Here is a 15,127-nt window from a genome sequence, read left to right as displayed (position 1 = left end):
GCGAGTGCACACAGGAAGGTGTAAGTAGATTGTATTGTTTGTCGAGCCCTGTATATAGTATTATGAGCTTTTCCAATATAAAGGTGGTGGTTTGTTTTTTGGCTCCATTCATATGAAAAAGTGGGTTGTGCCCATGAAAGCTCATGATACTATATATATTGTTTTTGTTAGTCACTGAGGTGCTACAGAACCACTTTTTTTTTTTTTAACTAAGGATGTGAATGGTTAGCATCACCCTTAGTGCGTAATACTTATTGGTTAAAGTTAAACAGCAGGGCTTGTAGGAGATGTCTGGCAGAACAGCATGAATGGCAAGAATGAGGTGTAGTCAGTGGCAAGTCTCCTGAGAAGTGGCAAATGAGGCAGAAATTATTTTAGTCACCCTGACCAGTGACTTGCATTCCATACCTTTGATATGCCTCCAAAAAGGGTGGGATTGTGCACTTACACTGTCATTCATTGCCCCTTATAATTGCAAGGCATACTAGGAAAAAGAGAAACACAGCACTTGTGTCCAAAATACCTAGGCTCAACACACTGTTATACCTTCTTCACTCTCACTTGCTAACTCCTGTCCACTGTTGAGGAGGGAGTGACTTTGGTTTTCAGCAAAACAAAAGCCCCAGGCACATTTCTTTTTCCCTTGCAAAGTTGTGTGCAGAGAGGACAACCTGGCACCATGCTTTTGATATAAGCAAAGGCAATGTGAGACTTGTGAGAGACTGATCCTTGTGAACAAAAATTGAATGTTCACATTTAGGCAATTGATATTTTAAAGTATGTATGTGAGGTTACATACCGATGGGATGTGAAGCTACAGTTTAGAATGGCCAAGAGTACAGTTTTTGATAGCCTCTATTGGTGTACTGTCTGGATTAAACAACAGCATTTTAATTATATTGCCACTTCAGTTATTAAATGCAGTAAATACGTATTACAGGTTGTTCATCCCTTAATGGACTCCCAGGTCCTGCAACATCCATGGTCTGGCGATTACAATCCTGAAGCACAGAGCCTAGGAACAGGGAGGTCTAGCAATGGGGTTGCAGCGCCATAGGGGGCACCCGTGACTCAGCCGAGAGCCCCCGTGTGTATGTGGGAGGGGGAGAAGGTAACCCCAGCAGTGGAGCTCTGGCCATTGTGCTCTGGCAGCTGCAGGGCCAGAGGCATCCAGAGAGGCCTGGGGCCCTAATCTGGTGACAACCTGGGTCAGGAGAGGAGGGATCTTTCCTGATTTGGCAAATTCCCTCCTCCTGGGCCACCCAGGTCCCGAGAGTGCCCGACCAGCAAGGTTCAACCTGTAGTTTGTTTTCACTGTAATGCATTTGTTTTGAAAAGGAGCTGAAATGCTTGACAGGGGTGATTGGCCGTCTTAACTCCCTAAACTGATTTGATTAAATGAAACTACCAAAATGGTCAAAGTTGCTGAGTACAAAACTGACTGCACCTTGTAACTAACAGCTGGTAGTTAGAGAATTAAATTCACAATGTTGAAGGCCTTAAAAAGAGAAGCTATTCTTCAATCCCAAATACATCCAGGAATGTGTTTTTGTACACTAGCTTAATAGCACTGCTGTATGCAAAGACAAGTTTAATATATGTAACTCAAACTCCATAAATTGGTTCAGGAGCATCTCAACTTTGACCCTTCTTTCTGAGAGTGAGTTGAAAAAGGTTGGCTTGTAATTTTCTGGCCTCCTAAGGCGTCTGTTCTGAACTTTTCAACTACAGCAAGCTCTAAAAAACCAATAGTGTTATCTATGTGAGGTGATAGATACTGATCCTAAAACCTGGCTGGCTGGCTGTCTTCTCTCCCATGACATCCTTCTCAGGGAGAATGGAATTTTCAATAAACATGGACCACTCATGTATAATAGAATCTGACTGGGCCTTCAACAACTTAATATTTAGAATGAAATGTCAGATGCTACAAAAAAGTATGGTAAAAATCGATCAAAACACCTCGGCTATGTCTACTTCGTGCATTGTTGCACAAGACATGCAAATGAGGCTGTGCCTCATTTGCATACCTAATGAGCCACCATTTTGGGGGAAGGGGTTTTTGCACAAGAAGGAGCTGTCTACACTGGTCCTTCTTGCACAAAATACCCCTCTTGCGCAGGAGCCGTTCTCCCTGAAAATAAGCAGCAGTATACTGAAGAAACTCTCCCATCAACTCCCCTAACTCCTTGCAAACCAGTTGGAGTACTGGAATTAACTGGAGTGTGATCAGCAGTCAATTTAATGGGTCTTTACTAGACCCACTAAATTGACGCCTGGGAGATTGAGCTCCACAGCATTAATTTTCTGGCAATTGTAGACAAGGCCTGAGGCTCTGTCCCATGCAAATGTAGAATATTTTAAAGATAATGTTTCTCTTGAGAAGAATAGCCAAGATTGTTAAAAAGGGTCGCTTGAAGTTAAGTTCCTAAATTCATATTTTCAATGAGCACTAAAGATGCTCAGTGCTTATGGAAATCAGCTACTGAATTGATTTGTTTAATGATAGAAAATTTTAGAGGTAGGCAACTGTAACAGTTCAAAGTTTCTCCTTCATTGGCTTTTATTTTTAAAAGCATTATGTAAGGCTAGTTCAATCAGTTTCTCTAACATATTTTACTTTAGGGAATTTTAAATAAACGGTTGTATGTTTGTTCAAAACACATGTGCCTTTAGGGGTTTGATATATGTACATAGTTTTTGATGCCATAGCATAACAATGCCTTTATTTTGTTTATATATTTCAAATTACAAGTTGTACCATTTAAAAGCTTTTCATATCCTGACTCTTATGAATCATCTTTATTCTGCTTTAGAAGTCTCAAGTTCTCTTCTATTGTGTTTGAAAATGACGCTAAGTTATAGCCAGTTCCTAGCAACATTTTATATATAAAAATATACATGATAAACACTATAATCTATTTTAGTATATGTAAAGTAATGGGAATTTTAGTAGTAAAAGAAATATACTGGGGGAGGGAGGAACCCTGAGTGCTAATTAATTGTTTAATGTTCTAGGAATGCTGTCAGTTGATTATTTTTTAAAAATAACATTTTTTTAATGCTGCAGTTTTTCTAGTGTGCTCTTTAAGAACTCTAGCTCCTATGTCAACATTATAAACTTTTTGACCAGAAAGAAATCTAACTACAAAAAAATATATCAAACTTTTAAAAACCAATTTGGGGGACTACAAGGGATATAACTTGTTTGATATAACAATACTTTTATGTTATTTTAAAGTAGAATGAGAATGAAAATTTCTGACAAGTGTGATTTTTTTTTTCCCAACCTGACAGTGTCCCTGTAACATTTTCTTTAGACCAGATGATTGATATTACACAGAGCAAAGAATGCTTTGAAAAAATGAAGTCACACAAGAAAAGAAAAGAAATTAACAATAAAACAATTCAGCAGTCTAATAGATTAAACAGGAACTTCATTAACTTTTTTCAGATTTGAAGGCAGAATCTGCTGCAATTGAAATGCAGAACCTTGCAGTGAGCTCTTAATGTAAAAAAAGTAAGTGAGTTTCAAATATTTTATTTAAAAATGTACATTTGATTTGGGGAATTAAAAATTCCCACATATTGCTTTCCATCCATACCACAGAAGACACACTTTAAGAAAACAACTTTTTCATAGTACCTATGTGAAGAGGTTTAAAAGTCATGTCTGCTTTAGTTTTGTCATCTGTAAAAGTAGGATGATACACACTACTTTGTAAAATACTTTGAGATCTTCTGGTAAAAAGCAATATCTAAGCTGTAGGTATTTTTTATTAAAACTATCACTCTATATTACCATGAATACCTGAAAGTTTGTATACCTAAAACTTAAGAAGAATATGCTATTTATTAACATTTACTGCTTCAAAATACTTTTTTCCTTTAAGTAAGCCAATCCAAGCATTTTACATAAAATATCCCATTGTTACAGGCTGGATTGTTAGCACAGCTTATTAGTATGGTTACCTAACATTTCCATTACAAGACCTTGTCTTTAGTAGCTTGTAACTTTGCCAACCTTTAACAGTTTGAGATGAAATTTTCCATGCTAGGTGTGTGCGTTTTTAAAAAAAAAATTACCCAGAATAATTCAGTTGCTTTGGAAACTGATTCTAGAGGGGGAAATAGCTTGTTTTGACCATTTAAAAAAACAACCCCTTGCGACCTTGTCTGTCTAAAGTTCTAGCAGTCAGGAGTGGTTCAAGGCCAGCTGTGGCAGCTGGCGCCCTAGGCAGGCGCCACAATCTGCGCCCCGGCCTGCATGGCCATCAATGGCTGTGACGTCATCATCAGGCGCCCGAGCCAGCGGCGCTCTAGGCAACTGCTTAGTCCGCCTAGGCTCACGGGCCGCCCCTGCTATCAGTCCCAGGATTTAAAAAAGGGACTTGGAATTTGACTTTTGTGTTAGAATATATCTTTCGCTACTCCTGTGATGATGTCAATTAGGCCAACTAATGTAACTCTGAAAAATAGCAGTTGACACATGCTCAGTAAGGATTTCTGAGATTTTAGCCGTTACATTCCCAAAGATTCACTCCACACTTGTGAAATGTGATGAATTCTCCCCTGGGGTTTCAGCTAGAAGTAGGGTACCACTGAGCTCTCTGTCCTGCCAGCTTTGACTCCCTCTCACACTGTGCTGCTGTGACAAGCTGCAGACCCCCTCCTGGACTTACACTTTGACTAGCATACACAAGATAGGGACACACCCAGTTGCCATTACACACAGGCTCTCTGTGCAGCCATTGCATGAGAACCAACAATTAAGAGGCTGTAGCCGAAATGATCCCCAGTTTTCCAGCCTAGGATCCCAAAGTCGTACGGTCGTGCCCTGGTCCATACTTCAACCAGTATGAATTTGTTGTCCAGTAGGCTTCCCTCTCAATGTGGAAGGATAATATGCAAAAGTCTGTCTGAGCTAAAATTCCCAAACACTTCACTCTAACTCACTGATTTAGATAAAGTGTAACCAAGTTTATTAACTACAAAAGATAGATTTTAGGTGATAAGTGATAGTAAGCAAATCAAAGCAGATTGCCTACCAAATAAAATGCAAACTGAGTCTTAGATACTAGAAAGAGCAGATTTGAATTAAGTCTGTCACCCTTAATGATTGTACAAACTGGATGCAGATTCTTAATAGGCAAATCACTTGCTGTGCAGCTCAGAATCCTTGGGTCTTTTATACATCATCCTTTTGCCTGAATCCAGCACTTCTCCCACTTCAGTCTTTGTTCCAAAGCTACTTCTAGGAGTCTTCTTGTGTGAGGGTTGAACACCAGGAGATGTTGCTCCCTGCCGTATATAGCTTTAGCATAAGGCGGGAACCCGTTGTTTCAAAGTGGTTCCTAGACCAGTTTGTGGAAAAATATCGACATCCCAAGATGGAGTCCAGAATCATGTGGCCTGGTCACATGCCCTTGTAGAGCTATGGTAGCCATTACAGGCTGGTGTGTTCCCAGGAAGGCTCACCAGGTGGTAAAAAAGCTTCTCCTAAGGCCTATTATTTTCTCTAATGGCTCATTGCCCAGAACAGGCCATTCCCAACTTGCTAGCTAGACTGAAAACATATCTAGTGGGTATGTAACAAAAACGATACATGCATGAAAAATGGCATAATCATATTGAGCAAAGCATAACTTTTCCAGTGACACCTCATGTGACCCATCTTGTACAAAATACATCATGATTATGCCATAATCATCATAATATAACTATGAAGAATATGGGGTGTATTGTCACATCAAGTTCCAGCTGGAGATAAGGATGACTTTCCTTGCAACTGTAAGTCTAGCTGATGTGGGCTATATCAGATGCAAACATGTAACTTGAGAGCGGGGAGCCTGTATTATCAGTGCCTCCTGCTAGTTCTAAGCAGAGTACAGGAGGAAGCTGGGTGATCTGAATGCAGAAGTGACAAGTGCTGGCCCATGGGAGACAGGGGGAACAGATTGGGACAAGGAGCCTAGATGTGGAAATTTGGAGTGAAGACTTGCGAGACAGGAGAAACTGAGAGCTGAGGTACAGGGAGAGAGCAACTGATTGGACAATGAGACAGACTAGTTGGGTGAGTGGGGGGGAAGAGTGGGAGACAGGAGACAAATCTGAGCTGGAGTGGAGAAGCATTGGCTGGGGAAAGACTGGAAACGGAGCTGGAGTGGAGGAAAGAGTGGATGAGTGGTCTCAGGAGGGGAATTGAGTCAGTTTACATGGAAGAAGGGGGAGAGAAAGACTGGATGAAGGGAATGAGGGACTGATTTAGCAAAGACACTTTATTTGGAGGGAAACTGGAAATGGCTGGACAAGAAACATGGGGTGGGAATGGGAATGAGAAGCGTGAAGTAGGGAGACTAATGAGGTGTGAGTGGGACTATGACTAGGAATGGGAAGAGGCAGGATGGAGAGAGGAATGGGTTGGAGGAGGTGGGGCTGACTAGTGCTTAATTTCAAAAGAAAGAGGAGGGGCAGGAGCTCGAAATAACAAGGGTGTCCTCAGCATAGATATGATGCATGCAAGGTCATACCTTAAATGCCACTGACAGAAGAGGTGTGGGGGCAGAGCCATGGCACAGATTAAGCAGGGGGGCTGAAAGAGTCAAGAAAAGGGCCAGAAGTTTCTGCCCGCTAGAGAACGCTCCTCTCCAGTGTTGCTAGAACAGTTTTTAGCATGTGGATGCTGACCTGCACCCCATGTCCACTCCATGCACCTCCCCATCCCCTAGAGTTACACCAACAGTTGGGACCCAGCGGATGGGGAGAACTTAGGGCCGAGTGGGATCTAAGGCTGGTCATGGAGCCCCCAGGAAGCACAGCACTTGGGACCCTGGCACAGAGCTGGCGACAGGTACACTGTGTCAGTAGCTGGGATGCCCAGTGCAAAACCTGGTGATGCTGCAGCACCCTCTTCACCCTTACTTCCCCTCCCTGTGCTTGCAGTGTATCCAGAGATTCCTGAGTCGCAGCATCCCTGTGCTGTCAGCAAATAACCATGAATGACTCCTGCAGTGTGCCCCATCTTCCTTTAGCGCTGATCCACATAACAGATGACAACTTACTATTATGCAGTTACCCCTTGCTCAAAGGGCAGTCCAACGTTGGTAGTGATGCATGTGAGTGTATTATACCACATGTAGACAACACTGTTTAAATCTTGTAAATGCACAAAACTAAGTTAGGAACTTTTATTCAAACATGCAAAAGTTCAGAAAAGCCCAGAATTAAGGTTGTCTGTGAAACTGATAATAATTACAGATAATAGTTCTTCCCTACACAATTGTGATTCAGCACCATAAATGGAGAACCAAATGAGTTAAGGATTTTTAGACAAAATACACTAATTAGCATAGACTATCATAATACATGCCCACAAGGGGACAAAATGAGCGCTAGACTTTGCAACATTATGTTCTTATTGACGTGTGTAATTAACTACAACTGTTAGTTTATTGACATCTGTGTGGTGTAAGGACTTAAAACTCTTTATTATTATGATGGACTCCTTGTTGTTTTAACAAACTCCATCTTGGACAAGGGACTCCATTTTGTCTTACTAAATTCCATCTTGGATTGTGCCCTGCACTGGAAAACCAGCACCATCCGGTTTTTCCCACCAAAGCTGAAATCACCTCAGGGGTGCACTACGGTGCACACAGCATGGGACATTTTGCACACTGCACAGAGACAGTGCACTCAGCACCCTTACTGCTTTTCCCGCCTAAGGAACTTTAAAAGAACTGTAACCTGAGCGGCTCTTGCTCTTCTCTTCCTGAACACTTTGCTGCTCGGTCCTCTGATCCTTGGTTTGTTGCTGCTTCTGGTCATCCTGCTGTCACTCTATGGCAAAGGCTCAGGTGAGGCCTACCATCCGGCTACAGGATAGAAGCTGCCTGAGGACTGGAATCTCTGAGCTGCTGTGGGCGCCTCCCTTCACAGCCTCCAACAAAGGATGTGGGGATTTGTGTCTAGGAGACATGCAGCAGAGCTCTTAGGTTCCTTTGCCTCATACCAGAATCCTGGTCCTTACGATGAAAGCCCTCTGAAACCTAAAGAATCCGTGATTAGCCCAACATCTCCATGGGATCACCTAGTGTTCCTCCCTGACAGCAAGTTCCTTGCTGAATGGTAGAAGGTCCTAGACTTGACTCCTTCCTCCAACTATAAGGTTACGTCTACGTTGGCAAGATTTTGCACAAATACTTTAAACGCAAGAGTTTTTGAGTTAAAGTATTTGCGCAAGAGAGCGTCTACACTGGCATGAGCTTTTGCACAAAGATGTGCTTTTGCGCAAAAGCATCCATGCCAGTGTAGACGCTCTCTTGCTCAAGAAAGCTCCGATGGCCATTTTAGCCATCGGGCTTTCTTGCGCAAGAAATTCATGTTGCCTGTCTACACTAGCCTCTTGCACAAGAACACTTGCGCAAGAGGGCTTATTCCTGAGCGGGAGCGTCATAGTTCTTGCGCAAGAAGCACTGATTTCTTACATTAGAACATCAGTGTTTTTGTGCAAAAACTCGTGGCCAGTGTAGACAGGCGGCAAGTTTTTGCGCAAAAGCAGGCACTTTTGCGCAAAACCTTGCCAATGTAGATACAGCCTAAGTGTCATCTTCCATCTGAGCCAGATACCTATAAAGTATATTAACTTACCTGTTGTACTGGGGAATCCTTTACTATCTTCTTCTCTCTTTTGGTTTGAAGGTGTGGGGTTGGTTTACTGGTTGTACTGGGGTTGATTTGTTTTGTGTTGTCACATGCTGACATGTTTGTGTTGTACTGTTCAAATTCTTTAATAGACTGGCTAAATTTATATCTGAGTTGTGTTTTTATTGGGGCCATAAGAATCCACTGGTGATAGATACAGTTGTCAGGGGACCTGTGCTTCTGGTGTCAGGAACAAAATCAAAATCGAGATCAGATCCTAGTTCAAATTGTATCAGTTTCATTTTGTTACTGAGTTCCTGGGTAACAGAATTGGTGACCATGGCAGGACCTGACAAGGATTTTTGGCCTTGCTTGGGTCCGGGGCCCAGTTCAGACTTGTATGAACTGTGCCATACATAGCATATGATTTTAAGTACACCAGTTGAATGTTGGCCTAGCGGCTCAGGGAGGGAGAATCCTTTTCCGGGTCAGAGATTTTTGAGCACACTCTGCTTGAAATCCGGTGGTGAGCAGTGTTGGTAAGCCTGGGACGTCCGACCGCCACACTTGCCACCCGGTAACGGGCGGTGTTTTCCCCAGCTTTGCCCGTTTCCCCTACTTGTTTGCCTGGCCTATACCGGAACAGCGGCTTAGGCTTAGGCTAAGGCTAAAGGGTTGTCAGGAGCTTGTGTGTGCTGACTGCTTCCGAGCTGTGCCTTCCCTATTTTGGAGCCCAGGGTAGTCTGGTTACCCAGCTAACCCAGTGCCAGAAGTGAGGCATCCAGTGTGATAATGACGGATGGCATTGCCGGCCGAAACGGAAGCTCCCTCGCATATATTGTGTATACCTGTCTGCCAGTCTAGGGTGGCCTTGACCTGACCTGGTACATGGAGTGCCTTGTGGAACAGTTGGTGTCTACCAATACACAGAGTTGAGCCATGCCTGGAAGAGCCTCATATGTAGTCGAGCATGGGGCACAGCCACATGGGGCACAGCCACATGTCCGAATAGGTGCAGGCCTGTACACGCTGAAGCGTTCTGAGGAGAGCGTGAAGCGTGGCCAGTGGCTCAGTGCTTCCTTTGGGATCATTTGCTCTTTCTGAGCAGGATCCCTTCACCTGCTTGATGTTGCTCTGTTCGGGACAAGCACCATCTGCCTCCTAGCCTGGAGGACTTTAATCACTCGGTGACAGTGTCAGCGGGGGGACCTGGTGCATTTTGTTCTGCACTCCTGGTCCAGCTTTCTTCAGCACGTTCCACTGAGGAAGTACTCCATTATACTCCATCCCAGGTAACTTGTCTCTGGGACGGATTGAACCAGGCTGCAGTGAGTTTCTTGCCCCTTTTAGAGCTAGGGGCGAGTCTCTAACAGCCAGAGCAGTAGCTCCTCAGATGGTCCTGCCCTAGGCAACAGGCACTGACTGAGCATACCCATATGCCAAAATAAAGACACCCCACCCTGCGCCTGTTTTGAGATCATAAGATGCAGGCATGAAAGACTTTTTAAAAAATTATTTTTTTACAGATACTGCGGGTGAATGGAACGCAGCAGCAACGCCGGTGCCCACTCTTTGTTGTTTATGTTCTGCGGCACTTTTGTTAATCCTCATGCTCTTTTTTTCAAAAGCTTCTCAGGAGACTGTACTACACGCAACCGATGCTGGTGGCAGTTGAGAAGGAACTGCTGTCGGTGCATGCCTAACTGTCATTCCGAGCAATTGTGCAGCACATGCCGGCAGCTGGGGGACTGCTATTGAAAGATCTCTAGGGCCATGAGCACAGTGGGGCTGAAGCACCTAAGTGAAGCACCCACGGGGACCATCAAAGAAGAATATCCATCTCTGGAGATATTTAGAAGCAGGTTAGGGATGGTCTAGGGGACTGGACTCAATGACTTCTCAAGGTCCTGTCCCGTTCTAGTGTTCTATGATATAATGCATTTCTTCTGACTGTAGCTTCTTTTTTGCTCAGGAGAGACTGGTTACTAGAGAGCTAGATCCACAGAAGTTTAACTTTGCAGTATCCCCAACGGGCAAAACAAAACCTAGCACCAATGGAGCTTAGTGAATGGGCCTTTACAGCTTGAGCTATAAAGCCTGCTGACTCTCAGCTAAGGTTGTGTAGAGGAAACTCGCTCTTTCTGTCTGTAAGTGGACTAAGTGTCACTACATGGAACAGCATTCCACATCCAGAATGTGCATGGGTTATATTTGCACAACATTTTTCCTTGAATTTGCAGAATCATTAATGAAAAAGTTGCACAAAGGTACCAACTTAGACTGGAATGCAGACTTAACTTTTTTTTTCATTTGATACTCCTCTTAAGTGAGGTTTTTATAGAATAGTAGCACTGGCAGGGCCCTAAAGAGGTGCTCAAGAGGATGTCAAGTCCAGTCCTCTGCACTCATGCAAAACTAAGCACCACCTACATCATCCCGACAGATGTTTATCTATCTGCTCTTAAAAAATCTCAAATGATGGAGATTCCACAACCTCCTTAAGCAATTTATTCCAGTGCTTAATCACAAATAGGAAGTTTTTCCTAATGTCCAACCTTAACCCCCCTTGCTGCAATTTAAGCCCATTGCTTCTGGTTCTATCATCAGAGGTTAAGGTGAATAATTTTCTCTCCCCCTCCTTGTTATGCCATTTTAGGTACTTTAAAGCTATTATTTCCCTCTGCCTTCTCTTTTTCAAACTAAACAAACCCAATTCATTCTTCCCTTATACGTCATATTTTCCAGATCTTTATTAATTCTTGTTGCTCTTCTCTGGACCATCTCCAGTTTCTCCACATCTTTCCTGAAATGTGGTGTCCTGAATTGGGCACAATACTCCAGTTGAGGCCTAAAAACAAATGCTGGGTTCTCAAAGCTATGGTTTTCATTTCAAAAGGTGCCATTTGGTAAAAGGATAGAAACACAAATGGCTTAGGATTCTTGATATAGCAGTTTTGCTTCCACTGAGTGATCACAGTTTAATCAGTTAGTGTGAAAAATTCTTTTAATGGTTACAGCATTGTCACATTTCCTTCTTTAAGAGATTGCTATAGTGTGTTTGCAGTTACAGGAGATGAGGTGGAAGTGATGGAATATGTATATGCAAGCAGAGAAGGGAGGGTTTGATTGCTCTTATCTGCCATTTAAGGCCCCCTGCATTACTGCATGATGTCACTTGAGCATGTGTGCTTCCAAAGGCTGAACAACCTATAGGAAAGGAAAAGGCAATTTGAATCCCTTGTTTCTTCTCTACATAGCCTCTTTTATCCCACAGGGCTTGATGGTCACTAGTAGGGAGCAGAGGAGATCAAAAGTCAGGAAATGTGGCCTTCCATTGCTATCCCTCTGTCCAATACCTGCTCTTTAGAGCTTCAAAACTGCCTCTAACACACAGGCACACTAACTAAGAGTCCCAACCATGAAGTATTAAATACCTTCTGCAAGATCCTGCTAAAATGGGGGAAAGATGACAAGTGTGTATATTGTGAAGATGCTTTGCTTTTTTAACGCAGTAGTTTTCCATATAGTTGAGGACAGACATATTGAAAAACATTATTCCAGTAGTATAAGATACTGCTCTTTATTTATATCTTTCTATTCAGTACATTACATCTGCAGCACAGACAAACTAGCTACGTACGGTATACTAATTTTCCAAACTGCTGTGAGAAAGCTTACAGAATGGTACTGAACTGACAGGAGTTATTTTTGCTGCAGGAATCCTTCCCTTCCCTTTTAAGGCTACTGGAGTGAACAGGTCCTCTTAATCTGCACACCTTTGAAGAATCTTTCCAGTCACCTAAAGATTCAACTGATTAAGCCTCAAAGAATTTAAGGGAATGTTTTGTTATTGTACCATTTGAATTCCCTATACAGCAACTTTTATTAGTAGGAATCCACATAACTTAAGCAGCACAAAGCCACTTAATGTTTGTTCCAAATGATTTGCACTTGGACAAAGAATTGTTTAAAAAAATTGAGGGTTGTGTTGCACTAAAACATAGCATTTTAGTCTGATCAAGTAGACGTTGTTGTAAACACAAAATATTCAACTATTAGGTCCTGTACTTAAAGACTACTACTAAATTTCCCTTTACAACTGTCTAAAGGGCTTCGTGCCTCTAACTAAGATGAAATTTAAGAGATGTACTCTTGAGAGTAAAAAATGAACTGGGTTGAGGACATAGGCTATTTCATTGTGTCCCTTCAAGGAGGCTGGTGGGCCTTGGAAAAAAAAAAATCTATAAACTCTTGTTTTCCCAATCTCTTTAAAATAGGGACAGTAGTTAATGGGCCTATCAGGAATAGTTTGTTTATTTATACAGTATTTAGATTTCCAAGTACTAAACAGCAGCAATACCCATGAAGTAAACATTTGAGAATTTAAGTGTAACAGCTTCTAAAAAGGAAGCTGGTAGTAATGTTAGTGGCATAAGCTGACAGGCTTGTGCAGAGCTGATTTAAAATACTTAAAACAAAATAGGTTTTGGCCCCCTCGAATTCCACCAAATCCATTTTAGTAGATTTCCACTCAAATTTAGCACTCATGGTGGTAACTAAAGCTTTTCCTCAGACTATATGTTGCAGTTAAAGTGAAACCCTGCAGAGTATTTTGTTACTATCACACTGATATTCTAGTTCTCAGGAAGTTTTTAGTGTGCTGTTCACATTAAGCACTTTTGTAAGCTGCATGAGTGCTGTAAATTAGCCAAAGTTACATCTATCCAATGCGTAGCACCAGGGATTAAGTGATTTGATGCTCTGAATTTCCTTATCAGCTAAAATAGTTTGTAGGAAACAGTTGCAACCCTCCCAACTTTAGCTAATCCGCAGTCACATCTTACGCCTCCTTTGCCCAATGTCCTTAGAGTTCAAGGAAAAACTTACACTCTGCATTGGAAGAGTTGAAAGAAGACTGTAGAACTTTGAATAGTTAAATACCAATCCTTTGAGCCCTTCTACCTAGAATCTTTGCTCTGAGGCATTCAAATAGGGCAGGAAACTCAGTTTGAACTGAAAATTACAACAGCCCTTCCTATTACAATTCTAGAGGACTAAGGCGGCAGGGCCTGCTACGACAGAACCCAGCAGTTATTTAAGGGTCGGTCATAGTTAGTGTGGACTGTGGGACTGCTCCACTTGCACAGTTTTCTTTATCTGCTGTTCTACACAGGAGTCCAGCTTATAGCAAAAAGTGGTCACAAAGCAATGGCGAGTTCTACCAGCCAAACACACACACTATATATATACTTGTCTGCAAGCTGTGTTATTTCAAGTTCTCCATTCAGCTTGCAAACCTGGCCTGCAGAGAAGAAATACACCTGAGTCACTTAGCATTACTTACTAGCAATGCAGCCTTGCTCCATCCCATTTTAAGTTGTTCTCTTGATTACAGATTGGGAAGGGAGGAAATTATACCTCTTCATTAGTCTAGCTTTGATTTAAAAACCCATTCCAGATATGGCCCCAAAGTGGCTGTATTATACTTTTGTATTATTTCATCCATTGAGAGATCCTGATGAATTAACCCTTGCTATCTAATTCTCAAGTTGGAGAATTCAACATGTTTTGTGGAAAACTAGAAACCTTCATAGGTTTTACTGATTTCTCTACATTAATTGAAATGTGTTTTCCTTGAAGTATGTGGTCTGGATCACAATTATAAATATGGAAGAGTTATTTATATTTTAAAAATACTGCAAAGCATGCAAGCGCTAAGAAAACATCACTGGACACAAGGTCAATTAAGAGAACATGATGTAAAACAGAATTTTGTTGTGCACAATGTGAGTATACCTCAACATTCAAATAATAAAACAGCAACGCTAACAGATGCAAGCATAGATTCTGAAGGACCAGAATATTTTGATTTGCACATTTGCATTGTTCTGTTACTGTCCAAATCAAGTAACCTACATGTTGTACTGCCCCTGTAACAGGTTTTCGGATGCCCATACATTTCATGGAGACTGATTTGATTATTAACAGGAAGACCACCCATATCCTTCTTACAGATTCAGAGCAGACAATGCATTTTGCATGTAGAGAAAGAAGGGGTTGGGAACAAAGAAGGTAAAGAGGTAAGCTCTATGATTAGTATAAATTGTAACTAACTTCATCAGCTACTTCTAGAAATCATTGCAGTAGAGCTGATTCATTTACAGTTGATTTCTTCTTAGTGTAATTTTAATTGTAAGGCACTCCATTCCTGAACCATTTCACATGCCAAATAACATTTATCAAACATGGCAGGGGTTAATCTTTTGTAGTCTATTTGTACTAACTATTCAGTGCGGTCATTTCTGGGGCAAATAACTTCCCACCAGTATAAGCCTGATCATTTGCACTATTGAGCTCTTTTCTGTTTAAGAACTACCATTTAATATTCAACACACACACTTTGTACTAAATACTTCAGGTTACAAGTGGTACATGCAACAACATAGAATCTTCATGACTGACCAGATGCATAGTGCAGTTGGCT

The sequence above is a fragment of the Pelodiscus sinensis genome, chromosome 6 (assembly GCF_052426305.1).
Source record: "Pelodiscus sinensis isolate ZL-2025 chromosome 6, ASM5242630v1, whole genome shotgun sequence".
Lineage (NCBI taxonomy): Eukaryota > Metazoa > Chordata > Testudines > Trionychidae > Pelodiscus > Pelodiscus sinensis.
This window is presented reverse-complemented; position numbering follows the sequence as displayed.